The sequence below is a fragment of the Eurosta solidaginis genome, chromosome 5 (genome assembly GCF_040869045.1).
Source record: "Eurosta solidaginis isolate ZX-2024a chromosome 5, ASM4086904v1, whole genome shotgun sequence".
NCBI lineage: Eukaryota > Metazoa > Arthropoda > Insecta > Diptera > Tephritidae > Eurosta > Eurosta solidaginis.
In genome coordinates, this window is record NC_090323.1 from 117,994,780 (window position 1) to 118,021,238 (window position 26,459).

Genomic DNA, 26,459 nt, shown 5'->3' on the forward strand with positions numbered 1-26,459 from the left:
GCGGTGAACTACATCGGAGAACCGTTTTACAACTTTATATGGGCCTTCCCAATTACACTGCAATTTCGGGGACAAACCTTTTTTTCGTTGTGGGTTGTATAGCAATACCAAATCTGTCTCCCGAAAACCTTCCGAATTAATAGCCTTATCGTATCTGGCTTTCATCTTGTCACTCATAATCTTGGTTCTTTGTCTTACAAGATCGTGTATTTCCCTCATCTCTTCTCCAAGACACCAGTGGATTTCTTGGCATTTCCTTCCGCATCGGCATTTATCCCAAACTTCAAATAAGCTGGTAGTCGAAGGTCATTGCCAAAAATTACCTTTGCGGTGGTTTGGCTCGTTGTCTCATACGCTGCCGATTGGTAAGCCACCAAGAATAATGATATGTGTGTATCCCACTCCTTATGGTACTTGTCTACTACTTTCCTTAAATGATCCTCCAAGGTTCTATTGAAACGTTCCACCATACCATCGGACTGAGGATGCAATGCAATTGTTCGTGTTTTTCGAATGCCAAATGTCTTACACATTTCTTGGAACACAGCTGATTCAAAATTTCTCCCTTGGTCAGAATGTAACTCCATTGGTACACCATACCTTGCAGCCCAATTGTTTATAAACACTTCTGCTACTGTTTCCGCTTCTAGATTTGAGATTGGGTATACCTCTGGCCATTTGCTGAAATAATCTATAATCACCAGTACATATTTGTTTCCGCGGTTGAAATGGACCTGCGACATCCATAGCTATCCTTATATTGTGTTATATTGCTTCATCTGGCCATGACTTCGGGGTTTGGGCCCTTTAGCTCTGCTGAAAACCTCGCAGTTGGCAATCCACTCAGTGACCGACTGACGGCAACCAACCCAATAAAGTATCTGCTTAATTTTCTCGAGCGTCTTCGCGATTCCCAGATGACCTCCAATGGGACCATTATGTAGCTCGTTGAGAACGTCAGAAATACTTTTCCTGGGAACAACTATTAGTTTCCTCTTACATTGACAATCTTCACTCTCGCATACTCGATACAAGCAACCGGATATCAACTCTAAACTGTTCCACTGTGCCCAATATGACTTCGCAATAGGACTCTCTGCTGACATCTCTCTATTTCGTCTTTCGTTTCGTTCGAGCCCTGGCATAACATGTGGCAGATCTGTATCTTCTAGCTGTTACTTCCTTAGTTGTTCTTTGTCCCATTCATCCGTACACGTTATAGTCATTAGCCGGACATCTATAATGTCTTCTTTAGCCTGAGATTTTGAACAGTGTTTGCATTCCAAACTACATGGCCTTCGTCACATTGCATCAGCATGTCCATGGGTACTACTTTTTCGATGCTCAATGGAAAAGTCATAGCTTTTTAGTCGCTCGATCCACCGTGATAATTGACCTCCTGGATTACGGAACTGCAGGAGCCATTTCAACGCTGTGTGATCTGGCCTGACGCGGAAGCGCTGCCCGTAGAGGTACTTGTGAAAATGTTTAATGCACCCTACCAGTGCCAACAGGTCTCCCCGTGTAATGCAATAGTTCCTCTCTGGTTTTCCAATTGATCGATTGTAAAATACAACTATCTTCTCCTGTCCATCGACCAGTTGTGATAAAACGCCTCCTATAGCATATCCACTTCGCATCTGTATCTAGAATAAATGTTGCTCCATGCAATGGTCTCATATTTTTGTTGACTAAATCCGATCGAATAATGGAATGAGATGCGCCCGTATCTACAGTCAGTAAACGTTCCTTTCCATCCACATGTCCTTCGACAGTAAGATTGCTCGACCTTCTTCCAATCTGCGAGATAGAGATTATGGGGCATTCAATTGCGGGAGCAAGCCGTGGCCCCTTGCGGCTGACTCGCTTTAGTTTAACGATTGAGTGGTCTTGGAGATTTGCTCATCTCCTTCAGCTCTGCCTTTACGGCCACCCACATTATTGGAAATATTTGGGTTGTGACTGCAATAACGCGCAATGTGCCCTGCCTTACCACACTTAGAGTATTTGACGGCACCATCGTTTTTCTGCTGCGTTCCTTTTAATGCTTCCAAAATTGTGTCTACCCATTCTGGCCTTTCCACTTCCACGCGATAAGATTTGTATGCGGGCTTACTCAAAAGTGACACTGTTTCCTGAGTCAGTGCATGGGATACCGTTTCAACAAATGTTGGGTTTGAATTCGCATATGTAGCTCGTTTCGTTTCGACATCCCGTATTCCATTAATAAAGCTCCGAATTTTAACCCTCTCGATGTATTCCACGGGTGCGTCCGCATTTGCGAGATGAGTCAACCATTCAACATCCGAAGCAAACTCCTGCAAAGTCTCATTAGCTTTTTGGTAACGGTTTTGCAATTCTATTTGGTCGATTTGTTTCTTGTATTCGCTTCGGTATCGCCTTTCTAGAGCACCCATCAATGTTTCGTAGTTGTTTCGTTCTCCCTCTGGAATGGTCTGTAAGATCTCAGCAGCAGGTCCTTTTAACGCTACAAATAATGCAGCAACTTTATCTTCGGCATTCCGGTTGTTCGCTGCTGATGTTTTCTCGAATTGGAGCATAAATACCTGGAAAGGAACAGAACCATCAAACGTTTGGGGATTTTACCTTCAGAGAAGATGTTGAAGTGATTGGACGGTTCAACTGTAACTCCTGAATACGATCTTTTAAAGCACCAATCTCGGCCTTCATTTTATCTTGTCGACCACTGAACCCTTCATGAAACTGCATTAGTTTCTCTTCCATACGCTCTTCCAGTTGTGCAGAGATCTGCTATGATACCTGTGCTGAAATTTGTGCCGACATTTCGGATATACGTGTCTCTTGTGCTTCAATTTTATATGTTATTTCTGACGACATCTATGAGATACGTGTCTCCTATGATTCTAGTTGGGATGCCGTATATGTCTTCTGTTCATCCAGTTGTGTTTCCATCTTTGATGTTATACGTGTCTCCTGTACTGCGAGCTGTGCTGACATATCGGTTGATATTTGTGACGACATTAGCGTCAGCACTGCTAATATCGCGTTAGTGTTAACACTTGCTAATGGATCCGGAGTCTTTATCTTCTCCTCCATTTTAGCCGTTGACTCTTCAACATCAGGATGAAAAGTGTGTTCATCGACGTTGATTCCTTCCGATTCCAGAGCTTCCCTTAGTCGTGTTTGTAGCTTGGATTTGTTGCCAGTAGTATTCAATCCACGGGCTTCGAACTCCTTTTTCAGTTGCTGAATCTTCAATTCACTCAACTTGGCCTGCTTTCGATGCTTTTATACTCTCTGTTGCATCGTCCGCATATTTCTCCAAAGGTCTAGACGTTTCACCTTCTAGAATTGTTGTATCTTTGTTGTGCCTTTATTTACTAACAGCTTAGTGATGCTAAAATCCACCCACTATTATATCCTAGTAACCATCGCCGTTTGCAAACTTTGCAATTTTTCTCTAATATCAATAACAAAAACAATTGTATAAAAACAATATGAGCATGGCTCGCTTATTAAATACATAATCAAATAAACTGAAAATTATGTTAGAGAAATATATTTATGTCAGTATATTCTATAAAATACTAGCAGACCCGGCAGACGTTGTTTTGCCCTTAATTTGGCCTATCTGAATACATTTTAATAACCTTTTTCCATCTAACTCTGCCCTCCCCCCTCTTCACTTTTTCCTAATCTTTTCATTCACTTTCTCAGTCTCCTTCTCTCTTCTCTCAAGTTCTTCTCATTCTTCTTTATCCGTTATTGCCTGTCCCAGAGGGCGGTATGTATTTTGTTCCAGTTCCAGTCTCAGTCCCACTCCGAGTCTCAGTCTCAGTCCCAGTCCTAGTCCTAATCTCAGTCCCAGTCCGTCTCTGGTCTTCTTCCCGAAAAAAAAGGATCGTAAATACTAATATAAGCAAATTTATATACCAAAATTTCAGGCAAATCGAATAGGACGTATGTAAATAGGTATGTGGGTATTATTAATTCATGTCTTTATTTCGGCTTCGCATGCATATTTATCAGTTTTCCTGGATGACGCGACTAAATCGAATATCACAATGAAAATTACTTCAGAGCTTTCAGCAACAGCTTTCATTTGATATCCGTATTACCCCCACATTCTAGTGGTAGCCGGGTCCACGTTTCGGCCTATATCTCGAGACCCTGTACGTCGATCGCAACCAAACCTATGTAATAACCGCCTGAGGTATACACAACTTGTGTGAAAGTTTGAACAAAATCGACCGACGCATTTCTTCAAACACCGGCGACCACTAACACACATTTTAGCCTTTCTTTTTATATACATATATAGATTTTTATTTTTCACACTTCACTATAATATTAAAACGAAATGTAGATTTTCGTTGCTTTTGAAATTCGGCTTAAAAATTGCACATGGAGCAACTAAAGACTCTCCTGGAATAAAAAAAATGTCTTAGTACCTCTAAATCGCGGGCCCCCTCAGAAACCGCGGGACCGATGGTAATCCCCCATTGACCGCCCCCCGCCCCCTCGTCGGGCCTGGTGATGTGTTATACTTGAGAGCATTCGTTAAGTATAATATTTTTTATTGATAAACACGTTGTTTAATTAAACAGCAACCAATTACACGGAAGTACATATATCCCACCTGAAAATATGAGTGCCGGTGCGTATACGTAACATTTTATTATTACGTTTAAACATATAAAGCACATAAAAAATTTGCAATAAAATAATATTGCGACTATAAACTGAGATATAACCTATCCTATATTTCAAGGTACATATATCAAACTACACACGGGGTGCAAAACAAATTCAAAATCGGTTCAGTAGTTTAGGAGTCCATCGCAGACAAACAATGTGACACTTGATAAATTATCACGAATATTTCGGTACATTGCATTTTTTTTTTTTGGCATAAAAAAATTGTGTCAAATGGCAACCGTAAGCGTTTATATTTTGTTCATACTTTACTTCCACATTTTTTTCGTTAAGTATATACTAAATTTTGTTTGAGTTGTGTAGCAGTGTAAATTTAATGTTTCTTTTTTTTTAATTCCTTTTAATGACTATGTCCTCTTCTAATGTTATGAGTTCCAAAGACTCTACTTATACTATGTCGCGTGTCCTTGGCAAACAAGCAAGCGGGCTTAATATAATCCATATAAATGCTCAAAGTTTATTTAAAATATTGACGAATTTAGATACCTTTTTGAAGATTCAGCAATCGGCGTTCTTTGTGTTTCTGAGACATGGTTTAGCTCATGCCACAGTAACAGTTTGGTGAAAGTAAATAGTTACAAACTTTACAAAGCTGATCAGTATGGTTATGTTGGTGGTGTTGCGATTTATGTAAAGGAAAGCTTGTCCTGTAGAGTAAGTTGTGTATCTAGTGAAGGTGATTCTGTGGAATAGATGTTTGTTGAAATAGTTTCTAATCATAATTCTTTGTCAGTGGCCTCCGAAAATCCCTCCACTATAACCAATTGTCTGCCTCTAGATTCCCAAAGCATGATTTAATTTTCATGATTTACGACTTCCAGTCAACCAAAACACCTGTTTCCGTGACTTATCGTGATTTTAATCGAATTGATTATGAGTCGCTTACTGCTGCAGTGGAGTTGGTGGAGTGGAGACTTATCCGGAGTTTCACATCTGTTGAAGATAAAACACGCTTCCTACAGGACAAAATCAACTGGTTTTTCGATTATTATGTCCCTATAAAGACTAAGGTATTCAATCGGTGCAATAGGACTTCGTTTAATGCTAACATTAAACATTTAACTAATGTGCATAATAAAGCATAAAGCTGTGGAAAAGGTACCGCACCTCAGATACGTATAAACAATTTAAATCGGCTCGAATTACTGCTGCCAAAGCAATTAAAAGAGCCAAAAGTTTGTTTTATGATGAAAAGTTTACTCTTGCAATGAACTCGCGGCAAACCTGGAATACCATAAAGACGATTGGCGTGGGAAAACCCAAAGAAAATTTACCTACTTACTCTGACTTAGATGAAGTTAACGTTAATTTTGCTAGTTTGCCTGTATCAAATCCTCGTGTTAGTCTTGACAGCTGTTGAGAACGTGTAAATGTTGGTGGCAGTCCTCTTGAATTTATGTGTGTTGACGACCGTGATATTGTGCAAGCCATACTCTCAATGAAGTCAAACGATATTGGCTTTGATGGAACTAGTGCGAAGTTTCTCAAAATTATATTGCCTATGATTCTGTGACATGTGACCCACCATACTAATGACCTGTGTTTTCCCTAAGTGCTCGAAAGTTGCTAAAATCATTCCTGAACATAAGAAAAATAACGAGTACAGGCCCATTGCTATCCTACCATTTTTATCTAAAGTTGTTGAGCGTATCATTCATAAGCAAATAATGTCATATGTGCATAATAACAGACTTCTAACAGACCGTCAGTCCGGTTTCAGACCGAAGCGAAGTTGCACATCGGCTCTGTTGGTGTTATCGAAAGCATCAGGATGGAAATTGATGGAAATGACATTGCTTTTCTAACTCTACTCGATCATTCCAAGGCGTTTGACGCAGTCGATCATGAGCTTCTATATCGCAAAATATTTTCAATTTCTCTTCTCATGCCACTGCTATGATTAGGTCCTACCTCGTGCACGGATCTCAGGCTGTATATATTGCTGGCAATAGGTCTAATTTCGTACCTGTACTCAGGGGTGTTCCGCAAGGTTCCATCCCTGGGCCCTTTGTTGTTTGTGTTGTATGTTAATGACTTACCTAATGCACTAAGATATTGTAATGTTCATATTTATGGTGATGATGTTCAACTATATGCGTGCTGTCATATTAATAGTGTTGGTATGTGTATTAATGAGATTTATTAACTCTGACTTTACGAATGTAAGTGCATGGGCATCTGCGAATGGTTTATCAATTAATCCTGACAAATCTAAATGTATTGTAACGATTTTAGAGAAATTCTGCTTATTTGAAACCTTCTGCTAACGTTCGAATCGCTTATCTTTTGAATAAATAACTCCAATATTCAGTAATGCAAAATGGCCTTTATTAGACTACTTTGAGAGTACTTCACAATAACACATATACTTCACTACTAATTGCGTGTTTAAATCAAACGGATTACTGACTACTCAGCTTTCGCTGCTTTTATACTCTCTGTTGCCTTGTCCGCATATTTCTCCAAATATATAGAAGTTTCTCCTTCTAGAATCTACTCCTTGGTTAAGAGCTATATGCATGTGTATTTGTAGTTTTAGCGTCTCGCAAAGCCATATGCGTGTGTATATGTGAGCACTCAGCTGATGATTACGTGTGTTTGTGAGTATCTCTTCGTTGCCTTGTATGTATATATGTGTATAAATGATGATTGATTTGTTTACGTACCAAAAGTGGCAGCTTGCTTTATTGTTGTTGTGCCTTTATTTAATAACTGCTTAGTGATGTGAGTATCACTTAGTGATACTAATATTCGTCTTACTGCCCTCCACCTATGTCCCGATCAGACAAATCTCTCGATCGAACCATCTTTCCATTTCGTGGTTTCCCAATGGTTTGTAAGCGGTAGATGGTATCACTGATCTTCTTCACAACTTTGTACGGACCTTCCCAACTGCACCAAAATTGTTCCATCCAAATCCTTTCTGCCCGTGAGGGTTGTATAGCAGTACCAAATATCCCTCCCAGAAACCTTCCGAATTATTGTTCTTGTCGTACCTGTGTTTCATCCTAGTACTTATTAACCTGATTCGTTCCCTCACGCTCTCTTGTTTGGCCAAAGATCTACTTCGTAGAGCTTGCGCTTGACGGATTGTTGTCGCATAATCAGTATCGTTCCCACGTTTCACAACAGTAGTGCGCGCTGGCTTGAAAACACCCTTGCATTCTTTCTGGGGAAATTCTTTCCTTCGCTTTAGAGCGTCCATTAGGGTTTGTCAGTGCCAGTGTTTCTCTCGCAGGTATCTTAAATTTTGCTTTGTTTGGCCCATTCGTTCCATCAGCCTTTGCCCGACCCACTGCCTTTGACTTTGGTGGTCTTTGTCGAATCGCCTCCACCAGCACTCGCTTACTGCACCCTTTGAACCCTTTTCCAAACTGAAGTTGAGTGGTACATCCTGATTCTTATAGCTCATATTCCTTCTTTGCATGCCGATCCTGATGTCATGATCAACTAAGAAGTCCACTCCCAATATGACTTCATCAACAAATGCCACCTCTTCTTGGACTTGGATATACTTGCCAGTGACCGTACGCAATCTTGCTCCAGGTAACGGTTTTACTCTCCTGTTGACCAAGTCAGATCGGATTAAGGAATGGGATGCCCCGTATCTACAGTCAGTACACGCTCCTTGCCATCCACATTTCCTTAGACGGTAAGACTGCTCGATTTTCTTCCAATTTACGAGATAGATATCACAGGACATTCAATAGCTGGGGCAAGTTTTCGATCTTTGCATCTGACTCGCTCTTGCTTATCTCCTCCAGCTTTGCGGTTACGACCACCCACATTGTTGAAACTATTAGGAACGGTGGTGCAATGACGTGCAAATTGACCTGGGTTGCGGCACTTTAAACATTTGATAACTCCAGCATTTTTCTGCTGCGTTCCCTTCAGTGCTTCCTAAAATGTGTCTACCCACTGTGGTCTTTCTACTTCCACCCGATGGGCTTTGTACGCTGGTTTACTCAATAGTGAGGCAGTTTCCTAAGTCAGTGCATGGGATACCGTTTCAGCAAATGTTGGCTTTGGGTTTGCGTATGTAGCTCGCTTCGTTTCCACGTCCCGTATGCCATATATAAAACTCTGAATTTTTACCCTATCGGTGCATTCCACGGGTGTGTCGGCATTTGCTAGATGGGCCAGCCTTTCATGTTAAAATCTGTGCTCGTCACTGTCTGCGGTATTTCATTTTTTCCTCTATTTTTGTTGTTGTCTTGTCGCTATCAGAATGAAAGACATACTCGTCAGCATTGATTCATTCAAATACTATAGCTACCCTTAGTCGTCTTTGTAGCTCGGATTTATTGCCAGTAGTATCAAATCCACAGGCTTCCAACTCCTCCTTCAGTTGCTGGATCTTCAATTCACTCAACTTTGCCATGTCCAAGTTGTATTCGCAATCATCGGAATTTACTCAACAATTCCTCTTCTGACACCAATTGTAACGATTTTAGAGAAATTCCGCTTATTTGAAACCTTCTGCTAACGTTCGAATCGCTTATCTTTTGAATAAAAACTCCAATATTCAGTAATGCAAAATGGCCTTTATTAGACTACTTTGAGAGTACTTCACAATAACACATATACTTCACTACTAATTGCGTGTTTAAATCAAACTGATTACTGACTACTCAACTTTCGCTGCTTTTATACTCTCCGTTGCCTTGTCCGCACATATCTCCAAATGTCTAGATGTTTCTCCTTCTAGAATCTACTACGTGGTTAAGAGCTATATGTATGTGTATTTGTAGTTTATAGCCTCTCTTATAGCGTGTGTATATGTGAGTACTACTTCGGCTGATGATTACATGTGTTCCCAAGTATCTCTTCGTTGCCTTGTATGTACATATGTGTGTAAATGAGGATTGATTTGTTTACGTACCAAGAGTGGCAGCTTGCTTTATTGTTGTTGTGCCTTTATTTAATAACCGCTTAGTGATGTATTACTGAAGTGATAATAATATTCGTCATTGTAATGTCATTCGCAGAAAAGCCTTCGATACACAAAACTTAGACAAGGTAATGCTAGACGGTGCAGTTATTGAATATGTTGACTCAGCGAAAAACCTTGGTTTGGTATTTAATCAAACTCTGACATGGAATAATCATATCATTAGTACGGTAAGTAAAGTGTATGGAATGCTTCGTACGCTATGGCTAACGCAGTATTTCACTCCTTTACATATTAGACTTCTTCTTGCAAAAGCGTACTTAATACCTACGCTACTGTATGGCTGTGAGATTTATGATAATTGTGACTCTGTATGTAAAACCAAGCGTAATATTGTTTATAACAACATTGCCATATACGTAGTTAGGCTAAAACGACTTGACCATAAAGTTGTTAAATATTTCTTTTGAAAATTTGTTAAAATTAAGAACAGTGTTGTTCATACATAAGGTTATGCATACGAACGAACCAAACTATTTGTACCAGAGGCTTCAGTTTCTTCAATCAAGGTCGGCCCTGCTTATTTACACTAGACACAAAACTCTGACATTTGAACGTCAATTTTTTATCAACGCGGTACGTTTTTGGAACTCACTTCCATTAGTTTAGGGCATATTACTAATACACTGCAAGTTAGAAATAAAGTGTTTAGCTTTTACAATGATTGCTAACCACTACAACTCTATTTTAAATACCTTCTATAATATTGAATGTGAATTTTTATATTCAAGGTTCGAAACGAGGTCAAGGCCAGAACAATAATTTTTTGTAATGATTATTGTTTTTTTAATTTTTCTATAAATGAAAAAAAAAAAACATTTTGTTTTTGGAATAGTAAGTAAACAATTTTTCAGACAATCTGCCATAGCTGCGCAGATAGATCCATTTCGAAGGGTGCTAAACTTTCATCAATAGTACAATTTAGGCACGCTACGCTAACCATTTAGCTATATCGAGAGCGGAACAACTATGAAGCATTGATGGTCGATGTCGAGAGACGTTGTGGAAGCGAGCATAGAAAACAGATTTACCAAATTGAGTTGCAAAACTGTCACCAAAGAGCGAATGAGACTTTGCAGGAGTTTGCCTCGGATGTTGAAAGATTGGCTCATCTCGCAAATGCGGACGCACCCGTGGAATACACCGAGAGGGTAAAAATCAAGAGTTATATAAATGGCATACGGGACGTGGAAACGAAGCGAGCTACTTACGCAAACCCAAAGCTGACATTTGCTGAAACGGTATCACATGCATTGACTCACAAACTGCCTCACTATTGAGTAAACCAGCATATAAGGCTCATCGTGTGGAAGTAGAAAGACCAGAGTGGGTAGACACACTTTTGGAAGCACTGAAGGGATTACAACAGAAAAATGCCGGATTTATGAAGTGTTTCAAGTGCGGTAACCCAGGTCACATTGCTCGTCATTGCAGCACCAGTCCTGGTAGGTCCAACTTGGTTGGCCGTAAACGCAAAGCTGGAGGAGATAAGCAAGAGCGAGTCAGATGTAAAGATCGAAAACTCGCCCCAGCTATTGAATGTCTTGTGATATCTGCGTCGCAAATTGGAAGTAAATCAAGCAGTCTTACCGTCAGAGGGAATGTGGATGGCAAAGAATGTGTACTGACTGTAGATACGGGCGCATCTCATTCCTTGATTCCATATCATTTGGTCTACAGGAGAGTAAAGCCATTACCTGGAGCAAGGTTGCGTACGGTCACTGGCGAGTATAACCAAGTCCTGGGAGAAGTGATCTGTGAAGTCTTAATTGGGAAGGTCACGGTTCTACACAAATTCGTTGTAGCGGATATTATTGATGAAGTCATATTGGGATTGGACTTCTTAATTGACCATGACATCAGGATCGATATGCGGAGAAGGATTATGCGCTATGAGAACCAGGATATACCACTTACCTTTAGTTGGGAGAAAGGGTTCAGCAGTAAGCGAGTGCTGGTGGAGGAGATTCGACAGAGACCACAAAAGTCAAGGAAAGTAGATCGGGCAAAGGTTGATGGAACGAATGAGTCAAACAAATCAAAACCGAAGGTACCTGCGAGAGAAACACTGGCATTGAAAACCCCTAATGGACGCACTAAAACGAACGAAAGAATTCTCAGAAAGAATGCAAGGGTGGTTTCAATCCAGAGCGCACTACTGTTGGGAAACGTCGGAACGATACTGATTATGTGAAGCCAATCCGTAAAGAGCAAGCTCTACAAAGTAGTTCATTGGCCAAACAACAGAGTGCGAAGAAACGATCCAGGATAATGAGTAGTAAGATGAAACGCAGGTACGATGAGAACAATAATTCGGAAGGTTTCTTGGAGGGAGATTTGGTACTGTTATACAACCCTCACCGGCGGAAAGGTGTTCCATCCAAAATTCGCCGCAGTTGGGGAGGCCCGTACAAAGTTGTGAAGGAGATCATTGATACCATCTACCGCATACAAACCATTGGAAAAACACGAAATAGAAGGGTGGTTCATTTGGAGATGCTAGCAGCGGTTAGATCGAGAGTTTTGTCTGATCGGGACGATCAGACTTAGGTGGAGGGCAGTGTGACGAATATTAGTGACACTAAGTGATACTCACATCACTAGTCTGATGCTAAGTAAATGAAGCCACAACAACAATAAAGCAGGCAGTCGCTTGTATCTACATAAACGAATCAATCATTACGTCCACACATATGTACGTACACGCAGCGGAGAAGTGACGCACAAACACATGCATATATCTTAACTGAGATGCTCCCAAAAGTAGGCAATTATCTGTGGAAGAGTCACTCACATATACACGCGCATATGAGAAGCTATACACGTGCACCTGCAGTTATAATTTTATAGCAGTAACTAAGTAAATTCTGGAAACGCCTAGAAGTATGGAACGAGGAAATCGAAGAGTACAAAAAGCAGCAACAGTAGAGGCGCGACAATCAGTTTGATTTAAGCAAGCTATCAGTTGCGAAGTATAAGTGTTAAGTACTTTAATAAAGGCCATTTTGCATTATTGAACATGGGAGTTATTTATTCAACAGTTTAGTGATACGGTCGTTAGTAGAAGGTTGCAAATAAGAGAAATTGTAGTAAATTCGTTGCAATATATATATATCTATATATATATATATATATTTCTCTTATATATATATTTTATATTTTCTTTTTTCAAAATATTTGTACTTTTCTTTCTCCTCTTTGTTTTCCATTTTATAATGTATCCCTATTTATAATTTTCTCGCTTTTCCCTTTTTCTATGTTAAGTATTTTTAATTATCAGAAGACCTTATTATATCGTACGTGACTGGCACTGTTAAATAATTTTTTCAAAATTGTTGTGTCAGGATGAATATATGTTAATAAATAAAATAAATGACTCTGAAATAAATAACGCTATATGCCGGTTGCCGTTTTGACCTAAAACCTAAAACATTTTTGGAATTTTTCGTTTACGTGAAATTTTCCGATTCAGTCAGTTGCATTTAAATACTTACTAATAAAACAAGGTGAAGTAAAAGAATATAATATAAAATAAAATAAGAAATAATAAAATAAAGTAACATAAGAGACAACACAAAAAATTTAACGTAATCTTTTTGGAACGAAGAATATTTTTTTGTTATAAATTTTTGGGGAAAATTTCCGACAATTGTTATAAATAAATTTCGTGAAAGCACCTAAAATCAAAAGCAAATAATCTGGTAAATAAAGACCTATGTAATTACGTGTAAGTAAAATTTGCCCAAAAAAATAAAAAATGGGCTCGTCAAAAGTATATCTATTCCCAAATTATTAAATAAATTAAATAAAACAAGTAAGCAAGGCTAAGTTCGGGTGTAACCCAACATTACATACTCAGCTGAGAGCTTTGGAGACAAAATTGTCTTTTTCATGGATATATACAAATGGTAATACTAAAAAGTGGAACCACTTGCCTTTGCTATCTTTCTTCAGCTATCAATTCGTTTTGTTTGAATATTTTTTTAAATATGAAAATTGGGTTAAATTTGAACGCATATCTTTATAGTTTTTTTAAATCACCCCTGAAATATTTTCGAAGCGCTCTTATTTATGAGTCCGATAAGAGTCCGAAATTGTATACCAAGGGTGACTTTTTTAGAACGATTTTCCTTCATCCTTTGTCAAATAAGGGAAAATCACCATGTAGGAAAATGGACCCAGGGTAACCCAGGAATGTGTTTGTATGACATGGGTATAAAATGAAAGGTATAAAAGAGTATTTTAAAAGGGAGTGGGCCTTAGTTCTATAGGTGGACGCCTTTTCGAGATATCGCTATGAAGGTGGACCAGGGGTGACTCTGTAATGTGTTTGTAACTTATGGGTATCAAATTAAAGGTATTAATGAGGGGTTTAAAAGGGAATGTCCTTTGATTGTATATGTGAAGGCGTTTTCGAGATATCGACCAAAATGTGGACCAGGGTGACCCAGAACACCATTTGCCGGGTACCGCTAATTTATTGATATATGTAATACCACGAACAGTATTCCTGACATGATTCCAAGGGCTTTTGTTCTCGCCCTGTGGAACTTTTTCATTTTCTTCTACTTAATATGGTAGGTGTCACACTAGTGTGACCGCAAGTTATATGGACAATTTTTTTTCGTATTTTCACTTGGCAAACCCCTTAGATTTATTCCAAATTAGAAAAAAAAACTATATATTAAATTTTTTATCGTTTGCATAATTATTGGGCGTGCTTTGAGCCCGCAAAGTTTGCTAAAAATGCTATTTTTCTCACTATGGCTCGCTTGAATTGTTCTTAACTTCAGTAATATTTATTTTATAGAAAAACTTTATTCACAAATATTCTAGGGACATATCTGACGAACAATGTTGCTTTGTATTAGTTTTCTTTAACATTAATATTTAATCCAGAAAAAATCTATTTAAAAAATAACAGCGAAATTTTCACATATCTTCGCATTATTTGCCTACGAACATATTTTCATATAATTATTTGTGTTATAAAACTACTTTGATTATTTATCACTTGGTAACAAAATAGAATATTTAACTTAGTTGTATTGGCTTAGGAATTTCTGTCAGTGAATTAAAATATGTACTGTAATAATTTTTTACAGTCGAAATTATACGTGCATTGAAAACGAGTTAGTGTGTTTAGTATTCTTTTTCTATTAATAAATCTCTGCTAACAATTTGCAACACATAATTAGTGCAACAGTTTACCGTTAGGTCTTACTGAGTAGCAGAGCAGAATATTATTGTTGCTGTTACTTAACGACGACTACATTTCATTTATTGTCCAGTAATTAGACATGTCATCAAGAATTTTGCGTGAAAAAATTCATATGTTAGGCTATTTTTCTCCTTCCTTAAGTGGGTGTAAACTACCTTCTAACAAAGAAGTTATGAAGGTATTAGTTTTTAATTTACGAGCAGTAAAATTAAATTTACGTGAGTGTGCTGAATTAGTGGTCAAAGAAGTGAATATTTTTTGGGATGAAGCTCAAATCCCCACTAGAATCAAGCAACACTGCATAACAAAACTTGAAGATTTATATAATGCATGGAGGAAAGTGAATAAAAATTCTAAAATTAAATCGGAAACGCAAAGAGAAAGAGAAGAGGCGTGGACGTCGAAGTTAGATGATTTATTTGATATAGCAAGTGCAAATGCACTGAACCTTATTATAAATTCAGAGGATACATTATTTTTGTAGAATCAAAGAAAGAAAGGTAGACCGAAGTTTATGTGTGGCATCGATTACAAAACAGCAGTAAGTGAAGAAAGAATGGAAGAACGTCAACAAAATCATTTAAATCGGAAAGAGCAGAGTGATCGGGCATCAGCTGCTTCTAGTAAGAAAAAAAATTATATTATTTTTAATATGGTATAACATATATTTATTTGTACTGTCTTTATTAAGATGAAACAGCTGAATTTTCTTCCTGAAGTTCGGAGAGCAATATCAGCGAAATCGCTGCTAGCTATGAGGTAAGTTCTAGGTTATAAATTATAAATTATAAAGTAAAAAGTGGGAATGAAACTGTATAAAACTTAGATGAGAAATAATTGAAATACACAGGGTTACATTAGAACTATAATCAGAACACTTAATTCCTTTTTAGCAGGTCTTGGGAGCAGAAGCTGTAACGCCAACCAAAAAAATGAGAGGATTTAAAAACATAATGACTCCAAAACTTGCAGCCACTTTAAATGTTTGCAAGGTCAGTGATCGAAAAGGCGTGCATTTAATTATATCTGTGGAAGTAGCAGACGGTCTTGAAGTACAAAAATATATTATAAATAAAACGTCTATACATAATGCAAGGGAAAAGATACGAACAGAACCGTTCAAAAATATGAAAGAACGTTTCAACAAGAACGTACTTGGTGTAATTTATATGTACTGGGAATGAAAAAGTTGACAGGCTTCCAATCATAATTTCATGCGGGTGTAAGGAGCAACTACTTGAAGTGCCCGCGCTTAAAAGTGGAACTGGCAGAGATCAGGCGTCTGCTGTTTGTAAAGCTATATTTGAATGGGGACTTCAAGATCATATAAAAACCTTGGTGTTCGACACAACTGCCGTAAATACAGGCCGTTTTATTGGAACCTGTACGACTATTGAACACAGTCTTCAAAAGAGCTTCTTTGGCTACCTTGCCGTCACCACATTTTGGAAGTCGTATTAAAAAGTGCCTTTGAAGTTAAGATGAGCAAAATCGAAAGCCTAAATGTAAAAATATTTGAGCAATTTAAAAATACAGGGGGAAATATTAACCAAAATAATTATCAGTCTGGAATGGAAGATAATGATGTCAAAAAATATTTGACAGTAGATAAATATAATATAATTGAATTTGTGAACGATGCGATCAAAACTAAACAGCTAAGAGATGATTACAGAGAGTTTCTTGAGCTAACACTAAGATTTCTTGGCGGGACTCCACCTATTCGCGCCCCTGGGGCTGTCCACCAAGCGAGATGGATGGCAGAAGCTAAATACTGCTTAAAAATAGTTTTATTTCTACGTGAATTTGATTTGGCAGTAAAAGATAGGAACGCTTTACGTAGTATATGTATTTTTATTGTTTCAATATATGTTGTTTTATTTTATTTATTTTTATATGTTGAGATGTGGTTCTCTGCCCCTTCTTCTGCACAAGCACCATACAAAGATTTCCAGCTTTTGAAAAAACTGGATTCTTTTGTCAACTACAGATGGCAACATTGCTACTGCTTAAGAAGAAAATCGAATGAATGCAAAAGGGAGTCGAATCGTGCAACCGTAGCAAGCGGACGTAAAATTGAAGTTTGCTTTTGTTTCTTATAAATTTCGATGCTAATTACAATTATATTTCTTTAACTAATTTCATTAAATAATTAGTATTAAATTCTTAAATACGTGTTTGATTTATTCGGCTATTCGACACTTTTAAAAAAATTGATGCTGATATATCTCAAGTTGCATTACACAAATTTAAAAACCTTTTATGGTACTTGAGTTCTGCATGTGTGGCTTTAGCATTTTTTGATAACAGTGTTTCTGCCCAGCGGCGAAGTGAGTCTCTGCGATCCTTCCACGTTATGCATTACGAACCCCTTACAAGTAATGTATTACATTCACTTAGATTGTATACTGACTTGTAATGAAGAAATTTCTATGTATTCTTCGTAATAGAGATTTTAAAACTTCGTGAAGGTTCGTGTAAAATACATATATACATATATATGTATGTTCATACTTTTGCGTATATACATATGTACATTTATGTAGATCGTTTTGTGGCACGCGTCAGTCGATTATTCGTGTGAAGATTGTGCGCTGTAAACAGTAGTGAAAAAATTGAAAAGCAAAAAACCTCGGGCAATAAATAATAAAAACAAATTTAAACTATTTAAGTGAGTTTTTCTGTTAAATTACTTAGATTTACATATAATAATAGGTTTCTTCTTATTTAGTGTGTGCATTGTGGAGTTCCAGCAAGCATAACGGTAAGTTCTGTGAACTACTGATATATTGTGATTTGATGTACATATATACCTATATTCGTAACAAGTGCAGTATCAGCTTATAGTTAAAAACATATTCGTAATTTGTTTACTTAGTAATATTACAACTATTCTAATACAAAAAGGAAAATTAATATGAGTAGCAAAAAGGGGTTAAGCAAGCGAAATCTGCGAAACACCTTTAAAATCTTGAGTTATGTTGAACAATATCACACGTATGAAAAATGTCCTAACTATGTATCATAGGAAAAGAAGAAACTTTTCTTCCCATTAAAACAGTTTTTTACCGTAACTCAAGATTTTGGGTGTGTTTGCTAAATCTCCTACCCAAATTCATGTTCTAGTCGACGAGACCTGCAAGAAAAACATAATTTCCCAGACATATATGGGGTATTCACGTGAGCCTAGTTATCAGCGTATATGCTTATGTGGTATATTTTTTACATTACTACCAAAAACAAAATATACTAGAGGCAAATAATTTTTATTAAGGTAAGTTGATAAGCTGCTGGCGTGAATACCCAAATACACTTTTGTGTTTTGTGTAGAACTGTGTTATTATTATATTTATATATTGTAACGAATTTGCTGCAAATCCTCTTATTTGCAATCCTCTGCTAAGTTCGAATCACTAAACTGTTGAATAAATAACTCCAATATTGAAGAATGGAAAAATGGCCTTTATTAAAGTACTTCACAATAACACTTATACTTTGCTACTCGCTGGCTTAATAACCAAACTGATTGACAGCTCTAATTAAACTCTACTATTGGCCGCCAGATCGCGTGCTTAATCAATAACTGATTGATAGCTCAACTCAAACTGAATTACAGCGCCTCTACATCTGTCGCCTTTTATACTCTTTGGTTTCCTCGTTCGCATTTTTCTAGAATCTACTAGCATTGTCCATGAGCTCTCAAACTTCTCAGCTATAACTAAAATTGGACAATTTTATACATCTTTTAGGCGCCTCCAGAATCACTAGTCCAGTAGCTCTCAAACTTCTCAGACATATGCATGTGTTAGTGCATTGTCTCTCCGCTGCTCGTATACGTACATGGTACATATATGTAGACGCAGTTATTGTTTCGTTTATGTAAATATGTACATAATGATTGAATTATTGATGTGCATTCACGTCACTGCTTAGCATCGGCTTAGAGACGATAGCATCGCTCAGTGCTGCTAACATTCGTTACACTGCCCTCCACCTAAGTCTGATCGTCCCGATCAGACAAATCTCTCGATCTAAACGCTGCTAGCCTCTCCAAATGAACCACTCTTCTAATCCGTGGTTTCCCAGTGGTTTGTATGCGGTAGATTGTATCACTGATCTTCTTCACAACTTTGTACGGGCCTTCCCAACTGCACCGAAGTTTGTCTGGAACACCTTTCCGCCGGTGAGGGTTGTTTAACAGTACCAAATCTGCCGCCAAGAAACCTTCCGAATTAAAGTTCTTGTCATGCCAGTGTTTCATCTTACTACTCATTACCCTGGGCCGTTCCTTCACACTCTGTTGTTTGGTCAATGAACCACTTCGTAGAGCTTGCGCTGGACGGATTTGCTTTGCATAATCGGTATCGTTCCCACATTTTACAACAGTAGTGCGCTCCGGCTTGAAACTACCCTCGCATTCTTTCACGGAAATTCGTTGCTTCGTTTTCCTGCGTCTTTTAGGTTTTGTCAATGCCAGTGTTTCTCTCGCAGGTACTTTTGATTTTGATTTATTTGGCCCATTCGATCTATCAACCTTTGCTTTTGACTTTCGTGGTCTTTGTCGAGTCTTTTCCACCAGTACCCGATCACTGCTGAACCCTTTTTCCAAACTAAAGTTAAGTGGTATGTCCTGGTTCTTATAGCGCATAATTTTTCTCCGCATATCGATCCTGACGTCATGGTCAACCAAGAAATCCACTCCCAATATGACTTCATCAACGATCTCAGCCACAACGAATTTGTGTAGAACCATGACTTTTCCAATTAATACCTCACATACCACTTCGCCTTGGACTTGATTATACTCGCCTGTGACCGTACGCAACCTTGCTCCAGGTAATGACTTTACTCTCCTGTAGACGAAATCAGATCGAATCAAGGAATGAGATGCCCCCGTATCTACAGTCAGTACACGCTCTTTAGCATCCACATTCCCTCTGATAGTGAGACTGCTTGATTTCCTTCCAATCTACGACACAGATATCACAGGACATTCAATAGCCGGGGCAAGTTTTCGTTCTTTACATCCGACACGCTCTTGCTCATTTCCGCCAGCTTTGCGTTTACCGCCACCCCCATTGTTGGAACTATTAGGACCAAGATCGCAATGACGTGCAATGTGACCGGACTTCCCGCATTTGAAGCATTTGATAACTTTTTCACTCCGCTTTTGCGATCCTTTCAGCGCCTCCAATATTGCGTCTACCCACTCTGGCCTTTCTACTTCCACACGGCGTGCTTTGAAAACTGGCTTACACAGAAGCGACGCTGTTTCCTGAATCAGAGCTTGTGACACCGTTTCTGCGAATGTTGGCTGTGGGTTTGCGTATGTAGCTCGCTTTGTTTCGACGTCCCGTATGCCATTTATAAAGCTCTGAATCTTTACCCATTCAGTGTATTCCACGGGTGCGTCCGCATTCGCTAAATGTGCTAGCCTTTCAATATTCGACGCAAACTCTTGCAATGTGTCACCAGGCCTCTGGAAGCGGTTCAGCAACTCCATTTGGTATATCTGTCTCCTATGCTCAGTTCCGTATCGTCTCTCTAGAGCGCCCATCAATGCTTCATAACAGTTCCGTTCGCCCTCTGGAATGGTTTGTAAAATCTCAGCTGCAGGCCCTTTCAACGCCATGAAAATGCAGCAACTTTATCTACCGCATTCCAGTTGTTCACTGCTGCGGTCTTCTCAAATTGGAGCTTAAATACCTGGAATGGAACAGAACCATCAAACGTTGGGGATTTTACCTTCAGAGTAGACGTTGAAGTGATTGGACGGTTCAGTTGTAACTCCTGAATCCGATCTTTCAAAGCATCCATCTCGGCCTCCACTTTATTTTGTCGTTCACTAACAGCCTCCAGCTGTGATGAGAATTTTGTTTCCTGTGCTTCTAACTGTGAAGACATTTGTGCCACCTGTAATGATAAGCGCTCCTCTTGATTTTCCATTTTGGATGTTATGCGTGTCTCCTGCGATTCCAGTTGGGATGCCATATTGGATGTGTAGCAGCTCTTTCGCATACCATTGCATAGGTATGTGACCGTGGTATAATGACAGCCACAATACTCTACATGTAATACTACTGCATGTCAGTATATACATATATAGGATACATAAATATACAACTACTACAAATAAGTGTATGTACTATGATAGCATGCTAGTATGTGCAACATAATATATATAGAAGCGACGCAGTAGGCATGGCAACCAAAGAAGCCATATTGTAACGTGCGATTGCATGAGTATGTAGAAGCAAACCTTGTACAGTTGAAAAAGGCAGAATAAATGGAACTATTAAACCGAGCGGACGCATCTTTTATTTAACGCTTAAAGTCTCAGAAGTGGGACCGCATTCCCTTTCCTGATTTTTTTTTTTCTTAAGAAAATAAAAGTTGGTTTTGTGGCGGACATTTAAAAAGAAAAATATTGAGCGTTAAAACAAAATAGTGAAGCAAATGATAGAAACAAATGATCGAAACAAATGAGTGAAAATAACACGTTTTAAGCGGACAGACAAATTAATTTGAACTGAAAAGAATATAAAAAATTGCAATTTAATAAGTATGGAAACGATCAGTGTGAATGATTTTACAAGCCAGCAATTGCGTGCTTGGCTTCAGCAGCTGAATTTGCCAACGAGTGGCGCAAAGAGCGCATTAGCAATTCGGCTGAACCAAATCCCGGTAGCGGAGCGTGGACAATGTCCGATAGTTGGAAGCGATGGAGTCGAAATTGTTGAACCAACCACCGACGTACATGAGCGGAGCAACAATAATGGTAACGATGAGGATAGCAATGGTGCAGGTGCTGGCGGTAATTACAACGGGGGCGATGAACATGTAAACGGCGACAATGTGACCATATCACAGATGCAGCATATAAAAGACGAACTAATGGCATGAAAAAGAAATATTAGAGAAAGAGTTGCAAATTCTACGACGGTTGGCAGATCTCAACATGAATACGGTGGTGGCCAGTGAAACAGCACCAGTACGACCAAGCCAAGTCCCCATTGACGTTATTTTAAATATAATACCCGAGTGCGATGGGAAAGCCAGCGTAGACATTTGGCTATCACAGTTGCAGAGTGTAAGCGTGGCCTATGGTATCGACGACAATCTACAGCGCGTTTTGCTGTTAAGCAAGCTGAAGGGCAAGGCTTTATCGTGGATGCATTCTAAACCAAACTTTGCAACAGAAGAGCTACAAAATTTATTGGCTGAACTGCGGGAAGCGTTTAGCACGAAGGAAAGCAAATTAGTATTGCGTAGAAAGTTCGAAGTCAGGAAATGGAAAGCTGGCGAAAGTTTTTTACAATATTACGGTGACAAAATTGCCCTGTCAAATTTGTTACACTTCGAAGACGATGAGATAGTGGACTACCTTATTGAAGGCATAAGCGATGAACAGCTCCGGACACAGGCGTACTTGCAGTGTTATGCGTCAAAAGCACAGCTTCTACAAGCATTTTCCAAGATTAATTTAAAACCCAGTAAAGCAAATGTTTCTACCGCAAATACCACACAGACGAAAAGATGTTTCAACTGCAATTGTTTGAGCCACTACGCTTCTGATTGTAAGAAGGCAAAAAGGGAAAAAGGTGCGTGCTACGCTTGTGGGAAGATGACGCACCGGGTCGCAGAGTGTCCAGAACGTAAGAACCGGGTACAGCTGATTGACGATGGCGAATACGTAAGGTCTTTTATAGTTACTATTAAGAACGAAAGTTTATTTTATTTTTCTCTAGAATGCCTCATAGATTCCGGCAGCCCAATAAGCTTCATACGGAGGTCAATCGTACAATCCAAACTAAATTTTAAATTCCTTAAAAATGTTCTTAAATATGAAAATGAAATGTATTTTGGTTTAAATAAGTTAAAAGTAAAAATATACGGAAAATTTCCATGTTCAATCATAATAAATTATAAACATTTTGAAATTAATTTTATTATTGTTGCTGACGAAACAATGACCTATGAGGCAGTTCTGGGAAGAGATTTCCTTCGGGTATGTAAGTATAAATTAATAAGCGAGGAAGAATGCGAAGTAGTTAATCAGCAAAATGATAAAATAGTAGATTCAAAACCTGAAGTAATAAATGTATGTGATGGACAACAGATAGGCGAAAAGGTAAACACCATAGAGAATGAAGATAGAATAAGAGTGAATGATGAGAAAGCTATAGAAAATGCTAAGTTGTTCAAAGAGTTGCTATCGCTTGAGCCATATGATGAAAAAGACAGATTATCGATAAAAATTGGAAAAGATATTAGCAATTTTCATAAGCAAAAGTGGAATAAATTATTTAGCGGTTATTATTTAGAACCAAAGCGTCCCATTGAGCCGAATGTGAAATGCGAAATGAAGTTAACTTTAGATAATGTGAAACCGTTCAACTGCCCACCGCGAAGGTTGTCGTACGCTGAAAAGGGCGAGCTGAAAAAGGTGTTAGACGAATACTTGGGAAAAAAGTATATACAACCCAGTGAATCGGAATTCGTATCTCCGGTTGTTTTGGTACGAAAGAAGACAGGCGAATTAAGAATGTGTGTAGATTACAGGACCCTTAATAAAGTAACGGCAAAGGATAATTATCCGATTCCCCTAATTGATGATTTAATAGATAGGCTAGCTAAAAAGAAATTTTTTACTAAACTCGATCTGAAAAATGGCTTCTTTCACGTCTTCATGCATCCGGATACAATTAAATTTACGTCGTTTACCACCCCATTAGGGCAATTTGAATTTCTTCGTATGCCGTTTGGACTTAAAAATGCTCCGTCCACATTTCAGCGCTTTGTTAATAAAATTTTTGCAGACATGGTCATGGACAATAGGGTTATAATATACTTAGATGACATAATGATAGCCACCGAAGAATTAGATCAACATTTTGATATTCTTAAAGAAGTTTTTCGTAGACTAGTAGATAATAAACTGGAATTAAGGTTAGACAAATGTGAGTTTCTCCAATCGGAAGTGAAATACTTAGGGTACACCATCACGGAAAATCGTATCCGAGCAGACGAGAGAGGTCTCGAGGCAATAAAAAATTTTCCTATCCCCACGAAGGCCCATTCAGTACAGAATTTGATAGGTTTGTGTTCCTATTTCCGTAGGTTTGTCAACGACTTCTCCATAATAGCCAAGCCTCTTTAAGATTTGACAAGAAAAGATAAGAAGTTTGTATTTGGAACCGAGGAGCTGAGGAGCTTCGAAACACTAAAGCAAAAACTTTTAGAGGCACCAATACTGGCTTTGTATGATCCCTCAGACTCAACAGAATTGCACTGTGACGCCAGCGCGACAGGTTTCGGTGCAATTCTGATGCAAAAGAAATGTGATTCCAAATTGCATCCAGTATTTTATTTTTCGAAGCGAACAAGTGAAGCTGAATCGAAATACCATAGTTTCGAGCTTGAAACTTTGTCGATAATTTATGCTTTACAACGCTTCAGGGTCTACCTACAGGGTTTAAAATTTAAAATAGTCACAGATTGCAATTCGCTGACAATGATATTAAATAAAAAAGAGCTAAACCCAAGAATCGCTAGGTGTGCCTTGGAGCTTCAAAATTACGACTACATTCTGGAGCGTCGTTCAGGAACCCGTATGCAACACGTTGATGCTCTTAGCAGATGTAACAATATTTTAGTGTTAGAATCGAATACGTTTGAAGAAAATCTTATAATTTGTCAAGGCAAAGATACTAAGATTAGGGAGTTACGTGAAATATTGCAAAAAAGTGAAAATAGTCAGTACGAAATGCGCAACGGGGTGGTGTATAGGAAAAAAGAAAATGATCGATTATTATTTTACGTACCGGAGGGTATGGAAAATCACATATTTCACAAATATCACGATGAACTGGGTCATACAGGGATCGACAAAACGTTGGATCTTATCTCGAAAAACTACTGGTTTCCAAATATGAAGCAAAAAATTGCGAACCATATCCGAAATTGTTTAAAGTGCATCGTTTATTCTTCAAAGCATGGACGTGAAGAAGGTTAATTGCACAACATTCCGAAGGGTAGTAAACCATTCGAGGTACTACATATAGAGAGCGAAAAAGCACTTATTAGTTATCATCGATGCCAGCACAAAGTTTGTGAGGTTATACCCGACTAAGACAACAAATACAAGGGAGGTTATAAATGCATTGATGGAATATTTCCGTTCATATAGCAAGCTAAAATATATTGTGTCGGATAGAGGTAGTTGCTTTACATCAGGAGAATTTCACCAGTACCTAGACAAAGAAAACGTGCGCCATATAAAAATTGCAACTGGCTCACCACAAGCCAATGGACAAGTGGAGAGAGTTAATAGAAACTTGGCGCCAATGATTGCGAAACTAACAGACCCTGAGAGAAACATACACTGGGATAATGTTGTAGAATCCGTTGAGTATGCCCTTAATAACACTTTACATAAGACAGTTAAGGAATATCCAAGCGTGATGCTCTGTGGAGTAAGATAGCGCGGTCTGGTCGAAGATGCCCTAAAAGAAAAATTAACGGAAAATGGGTCAGATTCAGAATCTAAAAGTCATGCAGAAATACGAGAAAAAGCAGCCAAAATATAATAATTATAGAAATTATGTAAATAAAAAATGCAAAGCCCACATATATATAGAGTGGACGACTATGTCGTCGTCAAAAGCTTTGATTCAAATTCAGGCACGTCAAAGAAATTAATTCCAAAATTTAAAGGTCCGTATAAAGTAGTGAAAGTGCTAGGTAACGATAGATACATGTTAGAAGATGTACAGTTGAAAAAGGCAGAATAAATCGAACTATTAAACCGAGCGGACGCATCTTTTATTTAACGCTTAAAGATGTAATCTGTGTCGACATTTCTGACATACGCGTTTCTTGTTCTTCAATCTTCGATGTTATTTCTGACGACACTTTTGCAATATGTGCCTCCTGTGCTTCCATCTTCGATGTTATTCGTGTCTCTTGGGATTCCATCTGTGATGACATATACGTTTTCTGTTCTTCTAGTTGAGATGTCATATACGTTTTCTGTTCTTCTAGTTGAGATGACATTGTCGATGTTTGAGCAGATATTGCAGCCAAAATCATGTTCAAGTCTGTGCTCGTAACTGTCTGCGATGTTTCATTTTTCTCTTCAATTTTTGCTGTTGTCTCGTCCCCATCAGGATAAAAGACATACTCGTCCACATCAATTCCTTCTGCTTCCATTGCCTCTCGTAGCCGTGCCTAAAGTTCGAGTTTAACGCCGCTTGTATTCAATCCACGGCTCTCCAACTCCTTCTTTAGTTGCTGGATCTTCAATTCAATGAACTTTGCCATGTCCTTGTTGTCCTCTGGAATTTATTCAACAATTCCTCTTCTGACACCAATTGTAACGAATTTGCTGCAAATCCTCTTATTTGCAATCCTCTGCTAAGTTCGAATCACTAAACTGTTGAATAAATAACTCCAATATTGAAGAATGGAAAAATGGCCTTTATTAAAGTACTTCACAATAACACTTATACTTTGCTACTCGCTGGCTTAATAACCAAACTGATTGACAACTCAAATTAAACTCTACTATTGGCCGCCAGATCGCGTGCT

At 38.4% G+C, this 26,459-nt stretch overlaps 1 protein-coding gene across 17 annotated transcripts in view; it reads left to right on the forward strand.

The window, feature by feature from the left end:
- Positions 1-26,459, forward strand: part of LOC137253031 (alpha-tubulin N-acetyltransferase 1-like) — a 783,286-nt gene that overhangs the window by 148,579 nt on the left and 608,248 nt on the right. For 3 of the 17 annotated variants that reach the window (XM_067789276.1, XM_067789281.1, XM_067789277.1), the window contains exon 2: positions 9,687-9,819. The exons of the other annotated variants lie outside the window; for them this stretch is intronic. The gene's annotated coding sequence lies outside the window, so the exon portion shown is untranslated. The remainder of the gene's footprint in view (positions 1-9,686; positions 9,820-26,459) is intronic. 17 annotated transcript variants of the gene reach the window in all.